This window comes from Plutella xylostella, chromosome 14, assembly GCF_932276165.1.
Source record: "Plutella xylostella chromosome 14, ilPluXylo3.1, whole genome shotgun sequence".
Lineage (NCBI taxonomy): Eukaryota > Metazoa > Arthropoda > Insecta > Lepidoptera > Plutellidae > Plutella > Plutella xylostella.
In genome coordinates this window covers 10,588,758-10,608,506 of record NC_063994.1, presented here as the reverse complement: position 1 = coordinate 10,608,506, position 19,749 = coordinate 10,588,758, and the positions used below count along the sequence as shown (strand labels likewise).

Sequence of the window (19,749 nt, the reverse complement as noted above, 5' to 3'; positions counted from 1 at the left end):
CCACTTAGCTCCAAGGCTACAAAACAAGCACCAGGGCGGCATACTTCGCGACAACTTCCCGTCCATTAAGTTTGGTCGCCGCTCGATTGAACATTGAACATGTTATGAGGCGATACGGAACACTTCCACTATTTTTTTTCTAAAACTCATTATCTTCTAGTCTATTGAAATTAAACTAATCCAATGCCATGAAACTTATAACTTCCAAGCTGTAACTTTGCCTATAACATTTCGCTATAAGTATGTAATAAAATAATTTGAATAGCCCAAAACATGATATTAATTGTCGAAATATGGAAAGGGCCCCAGAGGTCGCCGTTAAAAATTAACGAGTATTTAACGAGGGTGCCACTGTTCAGTTTTATATCGTAATAAAATTCAGATCAAAGGGTGTTTATCCTTTGTTTCAGCCATCCAGCCCTCAAGGTGATTTAGGAAAGCGTTTAATTGACTTAGTTTGACTACTTCGGCCCAGGTACAATATTTCGGGATATTTTAAAGCTTTGCCTGCCTTGTCGCGGTTTCATTAAACTATTTATATGAGTAAACGCGAATATCTGAACTGTTAATAACCGTGATTAGTACAAACATACTAATCACGGTGACGAACTGAATATGGGATATATCATAAACATATTAGTTACTTAATATCACGCACACGTGATGACCGATCAGTCTAATAACCTGATCGTCTGAATGTCAAGAATGTCCTGATGTTCTTAGGGGTTTCACCCCAGTGGCCTCCAACCTCCCCTATAGCCACCCCGTGCCTCGCTAGCAGGGTTGTTCCCTGGGACTGATCACATGGGATTGTTTCCCTAGCTTCTTACACTGATCACATGGGATTGATTCCCTAGCTTCTTACACTGATCACATGGGATTGTTTCCCCTGGCGCACTGAATATCTAATCTATCTATTATCACACGGTACGGGTACGGTATGTACCTCGTACCTCCTTTAAACCTTACATTATTAGCTCCTTAGTTTCCTTACTCATTATAAACACAATTGGCGCACTGAATATCTAATCTATCTATTATCACACGGTACGGGTACGGTATGTACCTCGTACCTCCTTTAAACCTTACATTATTAGCTCCTTAGTTTCCTTACTCATTATAAACACAATTGGTACATCAAGAAATCAAGTGTAGGTATAACTTATCAATCATAAACGAGATATAAAAGGTAAGTAGAAAGGTCACTTAGCTGCACACTTGCAGTAACTGGCTGTTGTCTGAACCGGGCCATCACGCCCGCCTCGGCTCCCCGAGTCTGGGCGCCTCGGCTCCGCTCCGCGGGGTCCTCTCGCACCCACGACACTGATAACTCCCTCACTCTCCGTCTGCTCACCGCGGCTGCTCACAAAAAGTGAAAAGCGCTCCCGCGCGTTTACGTGGATATTATATCGTCTACCCTCAACTCGCCGATATTAATATTAAGGCTCGTCTACACTCAGAATAATTATCTTGATTATTCTGTGAGTCGAAATCGGTACAATTCCCGATAATTCGGGACACTCCCGCCGAGAGACAAGTTTCTATAAATGAGATGCCTTTACCTTTTCTAATATAGTTCATAAGTATATGTATAGATCAGCCACCGAAACAAATTAGACCCTTCTGAAATTTTTCGTGTTTTGATTTTAAGCCTATATTAATGCCTGTTTCATTAATAAGCGATAAAGCATACATAGATAGCAATCTCTAGTTTTGGCTCCTTTACTACAAATTCCTCAATTGCACTTCTCCTTTCGTACCATAACAACATTCCAGTAATTAAAGCAATTTTCTATTGCAAGTTATATTTGATACTTCTACTATGTGCCTTCTATTACACATAATTCATCCTATTTTTCTATTATCTTCTATTCTTACTACACCTCTTCTTTTCTTACTACACGTCTTCTTTTCTTACTACACGTCTTCTTTTCTTACTACACCTCTTCTAACATTTACATTTATTACTGATATGTGTCACATAACGCACACGACTGTACTGTCTGTATTTTTCTGCTTTTAGCTATTTGTCCTGTTGACTTCAGCATGTAGACACTTGAACACTCTAAATCTTAATACTCAATCAACGATAATCTTAAATCAAATAAGAATTAGCAAACAAACTATTGTGACAGTTTACTCGGGAGCTGTGGCTGGCCTAGCCGAAACCAAGACGAAAATGCACAAAGGTTCCACTCGAGAGAGCCACGCACAGAAACCTCGCCCCCTCTCTGAACAGAATAGAATAGAATAAGTACATCTATTTCAACACACAATAATGTATTCGGTGTCGACACGTCCCCCATATAGCTAAATTAACGCTTCACACTAAACAATTATAATCATGTCATATTCTTATCATTTATCTATATTACATTGTATTTATTGTTTGCTATTCTAAGGATATAAATATTAGTATCCCAAATGAATGTTCAATCTACAACATCTATATTAATCTCTTCATCTATAACCATACTCTAACTCAATTTTATTATTCTATAATATGTATTTATGTTTTGGTATAGGTAAGTGGAGTGTTAGCTACTACAAGCTATTATCTTGAACTACGTTCGAAGACCCTCCCCGGCACAGAAAAACTTTTAATTTGACCATCTAAGCCTTAGCTTTTATTATAACAAGCATTAGAGTAAATTTCTGTGTATTGTAATATTTTACATTCTGTAACCTCCATCATTATTGTTATGCTTTCATATTGCCTTTGACAGTTAAAATGTTGAACCAACACCATGGTTCAAGGGCAAATATAGGAAGTTAACAGCAGTTCAAAGTTAACAATTGTGATTTGGTATTCGACTTATTACGTCGTTGCCCTATGGCAAGTTTGTTATCCATACGAGTATTCGTATAAAACAGTGCTAGTTATTATAGATTGGTAATGACAATAAATGCTAGCAAAACAACAAAATCCATTTTGTTACTGAAGGCATAGTGAAAGCAGGTATACTTATGTACGTCTGTCTGCCATAAAACATTAGCTTAGTAGTCATCAGACTCATTTTATTGTATGCCTGAACTTAAGGAGTGCTATCCTGTCTTTTCATCCCTTCATATTAGGATACCATTAAAGAATCTGTCTCTTTATCATTAACAGATTATGATATAAGTTTGGAAACATTCATTGCAACAAGTATTTGTAATATTTGGACCAAGTTGCTGGGAATATTATGTGATAGTAAACCCACATAAAAGTCAAGAGAAGTCCTGATCCTGATCTTGAATAAGATACTTTAGTATACCTAAACTGAGGCTAACTCTCTCTTGGTCTGACACTGGACTTGGTTATTATACAGAGTTTGATGACACGGTTAGTGATACACCGATACTGATGCTGATACTGGTACTGGTACTGATACTGATATGCAATTCTATATTCTGTCTATAGTTCTGTTCAACGTTCTATGAAAGTTCAGATGTATGGGTAGGTTCATTACTTATAAATTAGCTCAACCTTTCCAATTACAACGGGCACTGACTTTGCCACTGGCTCTGACTGTGACTCTGACTGTGACTGTGACTCTGACTGTGACTCTGACTGTGACTCTGACTGTGACTCTGACTGTGACTCTGACTGTGACTCAATGAACAAGTATAGTAGTACCCATTCACTATAAAATGCACACAGGTCATCATTTGCATATCTGTTTATCTGCATTAGGGCATGCAGCACCGCAATACCGGGATCCCGTAATGCTGGGATCTCGGACAAACTTTACGCTTTGAAGTAACACCGGAATAGGACTCTTTTAGGCTATAAATAAAGCGATTAAGATATAGTTAGCCTTGTGTTCCTATATACCATGAAAGCCCTCTTGTCTCCAACCGTTTTATGCAGTTTTCGAACGTTGGAAATCTACTGTTGTCCATGCGTAAACGAAAATCAATGTTAAAAAATATATATTATAAAATATAAACTCTAATACTCAATTGTTGTAAGAAAAACTAAATTATTGCTTTTCTTGTTTAATTTGGTCCTATACGACCTTTAAACACAATATATGCCATTTATTACAATGAAGTCTAATACCGGCACTAATACCGGAATCCCGGTATTGAGTTGTAAACCGGAACTCAATACCGGCATTGAAAATTTATCCGGTATTGTATATGCCCCAATCTGCTTACCTTGCACTAAGGTGTTCTTATCTTATCTTATAATTACATAATATTTCAGTTACATCCCCATTGGGCCTCAAATATTCATTTCATGTATTGACACTAAAACACAACAAACAGCAACAAATGACTATGTACCTCATGTACCTACATGTTGCACATAATTCTATCTATCCTTCTTCAAGCCTAATACATAGTACGTAAGCACCAGTTTGCACATCCGTTCTCTAGTTAGGTAGGTACTCAATATTTAACATGGACATTGTTAATATTTAATTTTAATTGAGACTTAGGTACCCTTTTGCTTCAACACTCACACTACTTAAACTTCTGACTTATACAACGTTCTTCTGATATAACATCTATATGTTAAGGAAACATAAAGAGGATTACCGTACATCTGTCTATTGAATTCTTCTTCCATTTGGTGACGTACGTACGTACCCATGTATATCTAAATATAATTCTGTTCTTACGTAGGTACTTTACTTTATGAGTACCAATACCACATGCTAGTTAAGGTCATGTGCATTATATGTATACAATTATACATTGTATACCACACATAATTGGATTCTAAAAATGATATAAAATCTAAAAATATTGCAGATCTCAATAAAAGGGATGTGTTTATACTACTTGGTTATCCATACTATTTACCTATAGCCAACTTGTTTTGAAAACTATTTTGGATCCAAAATAACGTGAATCTGAATTTTATCTTTGATGACTGATTTAAGTCTGTGGTAGTCTATGTCTTATATCTAACGTTTCTCTATATCAGTACTGTTATAATCATGGATTTAAGATCACGTTTTGTAAGGTAAAACTCTAAATTAATAATCGATCTACTGTACCAACATGATATGTATCATTAAGATTTTGATAGTTACTTTGTAGGTATTCCACATTGTCAATTAGTAGTCTAGATTGACTTCTTAACTAGATCTGTATTTTTATTTCTTAATAGCAATGCTTTTGCTGCAACTGGGCTATTTTACGTGCTATTACTAGAATGTTATAACATTAATCATAGCAGAACTTTCATAAAAATGGCCAATTTTACGACAGATTTGAATATTAGCTAAATAACTCATTTTAAAAATATGGTGAATACCACATACCACAATGCAACGTTCTGAATGACTGACTTAACTTGATCTCTCTGTATAGGCAACTTACTGTTACTGATAGGTCATAACATGCAACCATGCAAGTGTTGTCGCGCTACTTTATTACTTGTTTTATAATTCTAATGTGATATAATTCTAACAGCTGTAACGACACTAATCAACTTCATCTCACATACAAGTTTCAACTTTGATGAAACTGAAACTACTTATTTTCGTCTCGGACTCATTGACTAAAACTTCTGAGATCACTCGTGATCCTTTAAATTATATGATTACTATAAACATTCTATAAGGTATATATCTTGTTTACGTTGGCACGTGATTGTGTGCCCCAACTTGGTACTTATATGCAAAGAAAAAGAATAGTCTTAGTTAACCCAGTATTCATATATCTAATTTCATCTGAGTAGGTATATCAATTTTACAGTTTGTTTTCCTTTACCTTCAGAAACTTTAGGTTGAAGCAACTATACAGACTTATGTTACGTTTGGTCTGCTTGAGAAGAAAATCGCAAGAATTTATCTGAAATTTTACATTGCTAAGATATATGTAAGTATAAGTAAGTATACTCAGTAAGAGAACGAGTTTCAATACAATGACAATTCAAACACTCTTAACAGTATTGGGCACAATGTGAATCATATTCATTTTTAAGAGGAGATTCATTCTCCGATATTGGCCACCCTGCTTGGGTATTAATAACCAAAAACGTTCTTTGATTTATAAGCTAAGTACTTTAAATTATGATCCTTTTCTGAGTCGCTCCTTGGTTAAGGCCATTCACTTGTAACTAAAGTTTAACGCTTACTGAAATCTAAACATTTTAAAGTTCACATTGAACTAAAGTAAGACATACATTTAACTTCTAAATAACTTGAAGCTTTATTATATTATAAAGCAGAATTAATTAAAATAACTTCAGAGAACAATATATACATGGGTATAATCTTCATTAACTGACAACTTCACTATTCATATTCGGTACATTTTTTTGAATTTAATTACTTGACTCCATGTCAAGAGATTAATTTTGACCATCTAAGAAGTTCAGTGGAAATCCCGTATGTGCACGTGCAACGCGGACTGCGCCGTGGCGGCCGAACTCAGATACTTAGTACAAGTTCTACCAACTTTCACGATATCTAATTCTAATATCCTCGAATTATCAATCCGAAGAGAACTACAAAATGTTTGGTAATAGGCAAACTGTTCCTTTCGAACATCTGGTATAGGTATATTCTTTAGCTCATAGCTTTTCAACTGGTTATTCTAAATTTCAAGGAGTAGCTACCCACAAGCAAGAGCATCACCTGAGTTTTGTACTACTTATCATCAAATCAAAAAATATTTTCTCGGAAATCCTTCATTAAACTGAACCATATTCAATAGGCAATAAAAAACAAATTTCTTTGCAAATTATTTAGACTGCAACAATGTAACATAACAAAGAAACGGGCGGTGGCGCCAGCGCGGGCGCCTGTTGTCTACTCGCCTCGTACTGTGACTTGAACCTTTACAAGTTTCATTTCATTATAAAATTGTAGAATTTGTGCTTCATTTATCAAGGATAGCATTAACTATGTAACATCTTTGCAGTCCAATAACTTGTGAGCAACCACTTGATTATCCCGATGGCGTCTAATTCAATCACTAAATATCTGAATCTGCACCATAATAAGTGCCAGGAATAAATTACTCACACACGCTATGATATATTACTCAAAAATTCACTAAATAGGTATATCTATAATACTCAGGGAAAAATATATGCTGAGTGAACAGATTGTAGTCTACAATACTCATTATCTAAAAGTCACATTTCGGTGAACGGACTGTACTATCACATTATTTCAGTATGATAACTAATAAATTCAAATCTGACTTCGCTCATTTGCTCAATTGCTAACTGCAAATTGACATACTGCAAAATTCCAATCATAATCCTCTCAGATATCGTATGCCATCCACTACTGGAAGGATCTTGTCAATATAATGTCACGCTACTCTAAAAGCGACTCTAATGCATGTATCATTTAAACTCTCATAGGTTTACTTCAATTTATAGGTACTTGTAATTTCATCAAATACTCAATAAGCGATGCTCAAATAAGTCAAATACTATTGACTACTAATATAACAGCTACACCAAACTAACTTGGTTGTATCTTAATCTTTATGTGTAAATTTTCAATAAAACCTTTTACGAGTCTCAAGAATAGTCCCCAATTTCTATCAAACAACTTAACTATTCACTGGTGAGTGTTTATAATTGAATTTCAAAACATATTTACTTGTCTTTTGCAAAACCCTTATCAGGGTAAATTTAAATTTGCTCGCAAGTCAAACAAAGCTGTAACACTGGACTCAGATCCCAGCTCCTCCACCATGTCGCGGTTTCATTAAACTATTTATATGAGTAAACGCGAATATCTGAACTGTTAATAACCGTGATTAGTACAAACATACTAATCACGGTGACGAACTGAATATGGGATATATCATAAACATATTAGTTACTTAATATCACGCACACGTGATGACCGATCAGTCTAATAACCTGATCGTCTGAATGTCAAGGATAATCCTGATGTTCTTAGGGGTTTCACCCCAGTGGCCTCCAACCTCCCCTATAGCCACCCCGTGCCTCGCTAGCAGGGTTGTTCCCTGGGACTGATCACATGGGATTGTTTCCCTAGCTTCTTACACTGATCACATGGGATTGATTCCCTAGCTTCTTACACTGATCACATGGGATTGTTTCCCCTGGCGCACTGAATATCTAATCTATCTATTATCACACGGTACGGGTACGGTATGTACCTCGTACCTCCTTTAAACCTTACATTATTAGCTCCTTAGTTTCCTTACTCATTATAAACACAATTGGCGCACTGAATATCTAATCTATCTATTATCACACGGTACGGGTACGGTATGTACCTCGTACCTCCTTTAAACCTTACATTATTAGCTCCTTAGTTTCCTTACTCATTATAAACACAATTGGTACATCAAGAAATCAAGTGTAGGTATAACTTATCAATCATAAACGAGATATAAAAGGTAAGTAGAAAGGTCACTTAGCTGCACACTTGCAGTAACTGGCTGTTGTCTGAACCGGGCCATCACGCCCGCCTCGGCTCCCCGAGTCTGGGCGCCTCGGCTCCGCTCCGCGGGGTCCTCTCGCACCCACGACACTGATAACTCCCTCACTCTCCGTCTGCTCACCGCGGCTGCTCACAAAAAGTGAAAAGCGCTCCCGCGCGTTTACGTGGATATTATATCGTCTACCCTCAACTCGCCGATATTAATATTAAGGCTCGTCTACACTCAGAATAATTATCTTGATTATTCTGTGAGTCGAAATCGGTACAATTCCCGATAATTCGGGACATGCCTGCCGGCTATGGTTTTCTTTCGCTAAAGTTTAGATTTATCAAGCTATGGCTTATGCAAAATTAAATCACAAAAGGATCCGATATGAATATGTGTTTAAAAAACTCTCGTAGAATATTATGTGCTTCCAAAGTTTTGTAAGTATAAATAATTATGACATAGGTATACGGCATACGGGTAAAAATGTTATCATTAAAAAAAACCCTTTGTGGCACAACAAAGTTCGCAGAATAACTAGTTTAAAAATAAGTTGTTTGATAGCTATTTCCAGGTATTCTAATAATAGTATAATATAATTTTACTATCCTGAAGTAAGTTACTACGGCAGCAGCGTGGGTGGACGACCTGATGCCCATTTTATTGAGATCTACGAAATGCCCGAATACCTATAGTTGTTTTGATAACATTTTCTCGTTTGCTATTATCGTATTTATCATAAAGTATGCTGAATACAAATATTAGATACATAATATAATGTATGTTCCTATTTTCTTATTGCAAACAGAAGTACTTAAAGATAAAATAAAATAAGAATAAAATACACCGTATTATAAATGTACCAGGAAATGATGACTGAGAGGATATAGCACTAAAAAATTCATAGAGGACGGACATTTATTTTGTTGAGGAATAAAACATTATGTTGGCAAATCCCGGGGGGCATCTGTTGGTCCGTATATAATCAGTAGGGAGAGCTTCATTTTATTTCAAACGACAATTTTTAAGCACTTTTTACTTTTTCCTGTCCGTGAGGCGATATTAAATCTCTATAACACAGTTGTCCCTATTTATTAGATTTATTTCTTTCATTTCAGATTCATTCTATGGTTATTAAATTGCACCTTTCCATGTTAATAAATTATTAATGTAGACAAATATCCATCTTTATTTAGTATACGTAAAAAGATATTAAATGTTTAAAAAAAAAAAACCCCCAAGTGTTTGAGTTATTAAAATCAAAACAAAATCACAGCCAGCTTCTAAAGCCAGTCACAGAAGTTGGAAGTTTTTGCTTTAAACCTTTTTTGCGGCGATGCCTGGATCCAATACCCTCGTAACAATGACTCGGTGCTGTCATGTTACAAATCGGATCTATCGGACGGTTCTTCTGAACTAGGACACAATTTCACAGCATAGTAAACAAAACCGAATAGTTGAAAATAAAATCCGACAGACCTGTCTATCCGATGTATCCGGTCACAACACGCATCGCCCGCTCTGTGGAAGCTGAAATATTTGTATTGAAACAAACTCATTGCGACTGATGCGATTTTAGCACTAATCTATTTGAGTGTAAACAAACTTGATGTTCTATAAGTTTAAGGGCCATATAACTACCAGGTCATCACGACCCATTACGTCCCCACTGCTGGGGCACGGGTCTCCTTCCAATGAAGGAAGGCTTTTTAGGCCTAGTCCACCACGCTGGCCAAGTGCGGGTTGGTTGACCCCAACACAAGCAAGCTTGTGCTGAGAGAGTTGTCGGGTAAGTGGGCAACCCGACTGTCAGATGTTTTCAAGCTGCCTGAAGGCCTCTGACTAGGCTTAACGACTGCTGCCGAAGCAGCAACCGGGACCCACGGCTTAACGTGCCGTCCGAAGCACGGAAGCGTCCAGAAAAGCACCACTTGAAATTGGTCACCCATCCAATGGCTGACCGTGTCAGTTGTTGCTTAACCTCAGCGATCAGTTACGATCACTGAGGCCCGCTCGACTATGGACGCTTCGTCCGTATAACTACCAGGTACATATGCAAAATAATATACGTAGGTATATCTATTATAATGACGTTTTTTCCTTCTCTTTGATCTTTAATGGGAAATTCGTCAGTTGTTTTCTTATCATGTCTGTACCAGGGTAGCAAAGACCGGAAGCGACACAAAGCACAAAAGTTTACTTTGTATACAATAGTCCTCCCTTCCTATAGAATAAAGGCTTAATCCTGCAGAGAAACACGACCCGGCCCGCCGACAGACGCCAGCACAAGAAAATGCCAAATAATCGGAACAAGGAAACTTTGCAAACAGAATATTCCAAGGAAAATATTATTGTTTGAACGTTTCCAAATAAACATGCAACGTTTTTGCTCGGCAAAAATGACAACCATGTTTTTTTCGTTTCGCTTTGTGACGTGTGTATAGTGCCACAAACTTATCTGTTCCGGTGAGAGCGAACTAAATTGGTCCATATAATCTATGTCAATATGAAATTCATTAGTACAGTAAGTAATGAGGTATGGACCAATTTAGTTCGCTCTCACCGGAACAGATAAGTTTGTGGCACTATATCTTTTATCTCGATTAAAAAAACATGGACTAGTTGTTTACAGATTCACAGTGCCCCGATATGTTTGTTGTACATGGAGAGGCGCAAACATGAATTTTTTACTCTTGGCATTTTGGCTACGCAAGTATCATTGTCACCAGTTGGTTACAATGATACTCGTATATGCTAAATGGCACATAGTACGAAAAAGTAACAAAAATGTACAAAGTATTAATTAACCAGATTTCAGATAAGAGATACTTGATCATGATAAAGATGAGGTTTCCTACTTAGTGAATTGTAAGATAATAAAATTACAGTTTAGTTTATTGAAATTTGTCCCAAAGAGGTTTGAAATAGGCTCACAAAACTACTTAACAACAAGCTTCCAAAAACTTTATAATCACAGTACGCCCTAAATACTACATAATCCTTTAGAAATTCACTAAAATACCTTGCGGATTTATCTCGGTAAACTAGAATAAGCCTAAATACGCAACAACTAAGATAATAATAAAATTTAGGCGGAAACTGTAGACAATTGACAAGATAATGCCGAGATAGCGTCACATCCCGGCCACAACTCACGGCACCTGCTGAGATTGTACCAGGGGCGCAGCGCTACTAGGAGACCCAATTTAAATCACCTCAAGTCTTGTTTTAATGGACTGGGGGAATGTTTGCTAAGATTTCAGGCGCCGCGAGACCGCAAAGTTATTTCCCTTTGAGGAAAAACAAGCAAGTTTTAGCACTAAAATTTTCAAAATACCTAATTCTTTTTTGTGTTACATCAAGTTATTTGTGAGCTAACTGTTGTTTATAAAGATTCTATTTTATTCAAAATATATAATCCATATAAGCGAAACTAACTTAACTAGGTATCAGTTAACATTCCTAAGCCGTCTTTACGATTAGGAGGAAAAGATTAAACACCAATCATGTAAATAAAAAGCAACATTTGCGTTACCGCCATTTTGAATTTAAAAGTCTACCTATTAAGGTACCTGCGGCGGGTACCCTAGTATATTTAGATGGCGGTGTAGTAGGATGCTCGAGGGTTTGCAGCCGACCCTTAGGGTAGCAAATCGCTCTGGCCAGCATTCTACAAACTCTCACCGGTGGCTCCAAGTAGTCGTTGTGCACACGACGGCCACACCCCGGTACACCACGTCGGCTCGTGGGCTAAACCCGGTGAGGGGGCCTGGTAGGCGTTGGCCGCCAGGTTTCTACGCGGATACCTCCCGCTTGTGCACAAGTCTAACTCGGCGGGGAAGGCAGCTCCGCTGTTAAGCAACGAGTTCTGGCAGACCCGGCGAGTTAGCAAGGCAATGTTGATGGCCTAGGGCGGCAGTTGAGGTCTGAAGTGGCTGCCGGCTAGAGACTGCATCCAAACCCTCCGCCAGTCGTAGCGGTTTCCGTTCCACTGGGCTACGGGGGATGAGGACGAGAGAGGGCATCTGCGACCGCGCGACCGCTTATGCACTAAAAAATATTCCTGCGCAGATGACTGCTTCATGAATTGGACTCCGAAGACGTAAAGTCCTGTGGCGACAGGCTGAGGTAGATAGGTTCGGTCTGATGCATGCCGGGCTTTGTCTGAGGCCTGCACATAGGCGGCTCCGGGGGTGGTCTCAGATCATCGTGGTCGCTTCCGCTCTGAACTGGGGTGACAGAGTGGGTTCGGCAGCACCCGGGGTGACAGAGCAGCCCTATTTAGGATAGCACTGCTCTCCTTGCTCAGCCTTGGAGAGGGCTAGAAAAGGTGCCCTAAAAATTGCTCACCCCAACTACAATGAATGGTAGTAACCGCGGCTGCCATTGCATCTTTAAAATCGTGGTCGACGTCACAGAATAAATAACAAAAATACACCCATGAAAATGGATATGACCTTTGACGCATGGAACGGAGGTAATGTCTCTAGATATCGACGGTCACGAGGCTGAAACAGGTCGATAAATTCCGCTACCTGGGGAGCACTCTAACATCCAAGTGTGACCTTGACGCAGAGATCAACAGCAGGATCGGAGCTGCCGCTGCAGCATTCGGCAAGCTGGATAATAAGGTCTTCTGCTCACACGATATAAAGCTGGGTACAAAGATCTCAGTATACATGGCGGTTGTTCTGCCTAATATCATGTATGCTGCGGAAACTTGGACCGTGTACCGTCGTCACATCCGCATGTTGGATCGATTTCACCTAAGATGTTTGCGTAAAATCCTAAATATCCGATGGTCTGATCGCGTGAGGAATACCGAGGTGCTGCGTCGAGCCAATGTGGGTGGCATTGAGGCTTACCTCATGCGGCGACAGCTTAGGTGGTGCGGACACGTGTCTAGGATGTCAGAGCAGAGGGTCGCAAAGCGCATCTTCTATTCAGAACTTGAGGAGGGCAAGCGAAAGCATGGCGGACAACTCCTCAGGTACAAAGATGTGCTGAAGCGCCACATGAAGAGGTGCGGCATAGAGCCTTCTCAGTGGGAGAAGCATGCCGCCTTAAGACCTGAGTGGAGGGCTTTGGTTAAAACCAAAGTCCGTGATTTTGAAGTCCACCGGCGCGCTGAACTCGACTTGAAGCGCGATGAGTTAAAAGCCCGACCACCTGCGCTAACTCAATATAATTATGAGAATGGTGTGCTCACATGCCCGCAATGTGCGAGGGTCTTCACGAATAAGATAGGCTACACAAGCCACATGCGAGCACACGAGCGACGAGTCTGATCCTCGAAGCGGTCGCCGTGACCGAAATCGGTCGGACCGCATCATCATCATCATATTTAGATACTCATAAATAATAAATAATTTAGGCTAAACTGAGGATTTAACCTACTTTCAGATAAAAACTACATAGGAATTGTGGTGCGTCAGTCGGTAACTATCTACATATTACTTACGACATTTACAGCACCAATTTGATGAACTTTTGAAAAACTAGACTTTAGTGAAGGTTTAACCATGCATTAAGTCAACTATTCATAACTGGCACTTTCATAATAAGTCAATGTCTGTAGATAGAGTAGTTGAAACTGGCAGTCAACTCTAAACATATGCACAGTTTAAATAATAATACAAAGCATAAGAGTCGTATATTCATATATTCGCATTCAGGGCTCTAATCCGAGGCCCATCAGGCTTTCTCGAATTACTTTTTAAGCCTTAAAAGCCAACAGTAATCTAAATAAGGCCGCATATGTAACAATACCCGGCCCTTATCTCCTGGTAAAGGACCGAGATGTTGAAGACAATAAGGTTGAGTAAATAATTCCAATGTAAGCTGAATTTATTGAAAAGTGGACCGTATCAGATTGACAAAGGGTGAGTCGGGTGCCTACTTATAAATACCCGGCATAGTAGGTAGGTATATATGTATCGGTCAATTTGATCTGCGTTAGAAGTCGACTTTTATATAGGTACCGATTATTGATTAACATTCGTTTGAAAATGCATGCGTGAGTATTAACGATATGTTTAGAGATATGTACTGGGTGACAGAATTTTACAGGGGTTACAATTCTGTCTATCCTACCGAAAACAATGTTTCGTAGCACTGTTGCGGTGATCACGACTCTATCTTGCATTAAACGTACCGATCGATTTCATGACAGTAGAGCGATCCGGAAAAAACGCAGCACATTCTATTCGATAGTCAATTCGAAAGTGCTGTCAACCTGTCAACAACAAAATGGCGGTGTATGGATTTGCGAAAGTTTGACAGCTATCATTCCATAGGTCATTGTCAGAATAATATTATGTACTCTGTGGTCATTCTTTTCGAAACTCATTCGAAAGGTAAAAAGTGTTCGAAAGTGCTGTCAAGTTGGCAATAGTCGCACTCGCATTCGATTCTATTCGTTAGCTCGAATTTTCGTGATACGAGTACAGTTCTCGTTGGATCGTGAAGCTAGAGTGACTCTTCAGAAGGGCTAGTACGGGGCGCATTTAAGACGTGACAAGAGTTTTGTATCGCGCTCACTCACATCGCCCAGCCTCGAGAGCAAGCGCGACGGAGACGACTTTTGTCACGTCTTAATAGCGTCCCGTGCTACAGGGCCAGGATTTAACGCGAATTACGCGACGCGTGAATATTACAGCAAAATCCAATGTTTTATCATAGCGAGACGGAGCTCAGTAATTAAAACTTTTAAGGGTTCAATACAATTTAATTAAGTACATAATATGTATTATAACTTTATAAGCGATACTTGGTGATCGAGTTTCTATATCGCGAGGCTTCGAAAAATAACTCCGGCTGTTTAGAATTGATTACCGAACCGAGTTATGTCTAAATATTTAAGTTTAGAATTAGTTTTTCTTGGTCGCGTAACCAAGGGCCCGTGCTCTCATGTGAAAGGCCGTGGGTTCAAATCCCAGCATGGTATATAGTACATAATTTTCATATAAGGAATTTACGTAATCATAATATGTGCTCTTACAACGTGAACAAAAAAATATCGTAAGGCAACCTGCACGTTTAGATTCTAAATGTGTACTTTAACTGCATTCTACTAATTCAGAATCGGAGTAAGGAAGAATTAACTGCAAAAAGTGGGTGGTTAGCTTACCACTCTTACGAGTCACCTCTGACTACCCCTTAGTGGATTACATACGTAACCATTTGTATATATGTTTTTTGCCCTCATCGATTAGCGCAAAGCTTGTTAGTATATAAAAGTATGTATGATACGCTGTTTGAATGCAATGCAATTTCTACACATAGACCTATGTGCAAAAACTGTAATAGCGTCTTTGAAAGAATAGAGACTTCTGAACTAATATCCCGCCATCCCTCTCACTCACATCCTATCAAAGTATACGAGACAAAGACAGCCGTTCCCCCCACTGCACTTAACACACTATCAATCAAATCAGGGTTAAACAGGCTGGGAATTGATTGATTCTTCGGTAGTACATAATAGGGGAGGGTTCCGCACATTGTGTCCCTGAAGACTTGTCTGACAAAGGGTTCCAGATGAATTAGTAAAGCTCTGTTAAAGCTTTGTGGCCCTGGTACTATTCATGAATAGATTTTCGCTGTGGTTTTGGGAGTTGGACTTAACCATGCCTTGTGAAATATTCCTGATTTAATTTAAATATCACCACAAGTTTAATAAAAAATCTTACAATGCTTATTTTAAACGGGAAACGATTATATTCCTTGAAAAATTATTTCTATAGATGGTTCTAATAATGTCGCTTCGAGCGGAGAACAAAAATAGAAACAGACAAATAAATATTGCAAGTCACAATGACACCTCTACATAGGTTTATCATGTAAATCTGTCTCGTTCTAACTCACGGCCATATCCATGATGTTGCGGTGAAGCAACGGATGCCCTCGCAGCCTCGTACGCTGCACTCGGTATACTGAATTATTAATTCTGTCCTTCGGGAAATTGGACATTTCGCGAAACCGGAAGGAGTAGGATAAATGTAATGGCGACCCTTTTGGTACAGTCGGTCGGGTGTGTAATCACGTTGGGGCTTATTGCTATGGGAACAGAGGTCATTATTGTACGGTTAAGAGAGTAATTTTTACGTAAATCGCATTTCGTTTGTGAGCGGTTCTGCGTATAAAATCTATGCTGAAACAGAAGGCTTGCTTTTATGACTTAAAAATACTTTTTTTCCGCAACGAACATCTTGTTTTGGGTAAGTGGTGCTGGTTGGTACTTACTATTATGAATACTACAAGTTCCTACGGATATTGTCGCCTAAAAAGATTAAAAATCAACTTTTTACGACCCGTTGCGAAACTTAGCAAGAATTTACAGCTGTATTAATAAAATTTTTACTCGCCGGTTTTATTAAGAATTCATGGCGTAACCGTCACGAATATATTTTTCCTTAAAAAACGGTCGCACGCCCAATAGTTGAAGTGAAAATTATTTGGTTGCGTTCGCAGAAATCGAATTACCACCTTCACCGCAACTTTGAGCGCCTGGTACTGAATACTAAAATAAATAGCGATCGACAGATCGCATCAAAAAAGTAGTATTTCATTCAAAGAAATATAAAAAGAAACAATTTCATTCATACGGCATTGCTGAAAAATAAACCGCATACCTATCACCCTTTTAGAATAGCACCACATAAATCAGACATACAAAAAAACATACTTATAGACTAGAACTAATGTACAATAGGCGGCCTTATCGCTGAGGGCGATCTCTTACATGCAACCTTATATATAGCGGAAACAAAGTGACAATTTAGAGGGCGGTGTACCAACAATAACAAAATAATAATATAACTATGTACCTACTTATAATAGCCTAATCAGTCTGGTAATGGTACAAAGAAGTTCCTGTACTAACGGCGGCTTTTCAATTGTTTTTTTTTTATTATTAAAAAGGGATTAAAACTTTTTCTCGATTGCGTTTCGATTTCACATGGAAAAACTTTGGGGTGTGGCCAAGATGCGATTTTTGTATCACACTGAACATTCCATGTACTAAGTGATAATTTTTTACTGTTACATACATTTAGTAGTTAACGTCATTAGACATTTTCTAAGCGTCTAGTGATACTAGTCTAGTGTTAAAATCAAAAATGATTTAGCTTCATCATAAACCGGCAAAGAAGTAAATGATAGTTGCAAAATGTGTATTTTAACGAGTTAAAAGTGCATAGATATTTATGTAGTTGACTGTACGTAGCCGTTAAGTTTTAGGTTTAGAAATATTCAAAGGACGTTCTCAAATATTTCGAATTAATTTTGACACAAAGTGTCAGTTGCTTAACTTTCGTAACAGAAAGTTACTCGGAAACTTAATGGATTTCGGTTATTTTAACTTCGTTTCGTACTTAACTTGATACTTTATTTTAGTAGATTAACATTTTAATTAGTCCAAATACTCAGAATAAGGTAGTAACTTCGTTTGCCGGGTATTTATTTTGGATTATTCTTTACTGGCTGGCGTGGAAATGAGAAAAAAAAGAGTGTGAAATAAAATAGTTGAATTTGGCCAAAGTCTCTTTATCACTCACTGTCTTATATACCTATGATTATACTATGTCCATTATATTAGGTATTGGTTTTTTGGCATTCGAAATCCCATACATATTTGACGACTGCAAAGGAAAACCAACTTTACTTACCAGACATAAGGAAACGTCTAAAATACAATAACATAGTTGAAGCTCTATAGATACAGTAAATTGTAAAAATCATATTAAGTTGATGAGTATTTCGCACGAAAACCTAGTATCTAAGTAGCAAACAACAATCTACCTAATGTGATTATTGTAGGCTGTTGTACCGTACACACACTTCAGCCAGGCCAGAGGACTATTTGATCTGGCCTCATACGTTCTGAGGGCACTCGCCATAACCAGCGGATCCTTAAGACCACGGACTCACGAGTGGCGCTATATTTGGCCTACGGATTGGATTGGCTCATAAATTGTAGCCAGAAGGGGTTACTCTATACTGACGAAAAGCGAACGGACTGGAGCTGTCGTGCAAGAAGGCGTTTGTTGAAAAAAGTTAACATTATTGGAGAAACAGATGGCGTTGTCTGAGTTGTACTAACTGTCAAACCCTCAGAACACAGATTTTGTCTCAGTTCACATCTCATTTCCACAGAGGAAATTCTATTTCTGCCCTCATGCGTTCTCTACAGCAACGACGCTTGAAAAATAAACATTCTGAACTTGGAAATTAGACTAAATAGAATGACTATTAAAAGTAGTGAGTTCTTATTCTGAGTTTAATACTTCAACCTCTTTGCTCTCTGTGTGCAATATTTGACAGTTCTATACACTATGTTATCACGACATCTATCGGCTTCTACAAAAACTCAACTGACAGCTGTCAAGGAAAACGGCTCATTGGCACGTTTAGTATAACGAGACAGAATCGTGGTTCGCGCAGTAGCTCTTCGAAACTTAGTTTTTGGTAATATAGAGTGACCCCCCATGGCCGGGTGCCGGACGCCTCTTGATCCTGTCTTAAGTGCCCTACAGCCTAATTTAATTGGTTTCGCCGCAGGAATTGTGATTTTGATCTTGTTTTTTTTGGAATGTGTGTTGCTATTTGTACTGGTGCTGTTATATGTCGGCTTAGTATAATTATGTATAATTTTCATAAAGGATAAAATAGCTTTGTGCGTCTTGTTACTTGAATTGATTAAAAAACAATTAAATACTGTTACTAAAGCAATGGAACCATTTATTGTTGTTGTAGTTTATTTGTTTAATAATACATAATTTTAATTTTAAATTGTTTACCTTTTATGTCAAGTTTAAAAAACAGCAGTGTACATAATGTTGTATTTCGTATATGCTACTCGCTCCTCGTAATCGTCCTAACGATACCGCTTGAGGTTATTTTTGGAAATTCCTTCATCCCTTTTCGGCTTAATATGTCCTGTACCTATAGTTGTTTTGAATAATTTCCGTTATTCCCTTTTATTTCTTTAATCGCAATAAGAGTAGCAAAACACTGGAGGAAGTTAGCTTAGTGCATTTACACGATTGAAGAAGAATTTCTTTAAATACATAATTGATTCATATTTTTTTTAAATCCAAAGCTACTAATAATTATACACTAGATTGAGCTCGATGTAGCGCAGGCTCCAGGAGAAGGGGCCTCGAATGTAAAGAACCTCCAGTGTTGTGATAACGCGACTGCTCGAGAACCTCCGTGCCGCGACTCCAGACGAAGAATTAACTCATTGTGTCGAGTTGCCTTATGAATTTATAATCGACTTGAGATCACAAATTCTCCACGTAACTGAACATTCTCGAGTTGTTATTCTAAGCGGCCTTAAAATTTCGCAGTATGAATTTCTGTCTGCTCTTATTATTGTTGCCGATTAGT

General features: G+C 38.3%; 1 protein-coding gene across 15 annotated transcripts in view; it reads left to right on the top strand.

The window, feature by feature from the left end:
- LOC105381404 (neurobeachin) overlaps positions 1-19,749 on the top strand; it is a 462,556-nt gene that overhangs the window by 102,081 nt on the left and 340,726 nt on the right. The window lies entirely within an intron of this gene.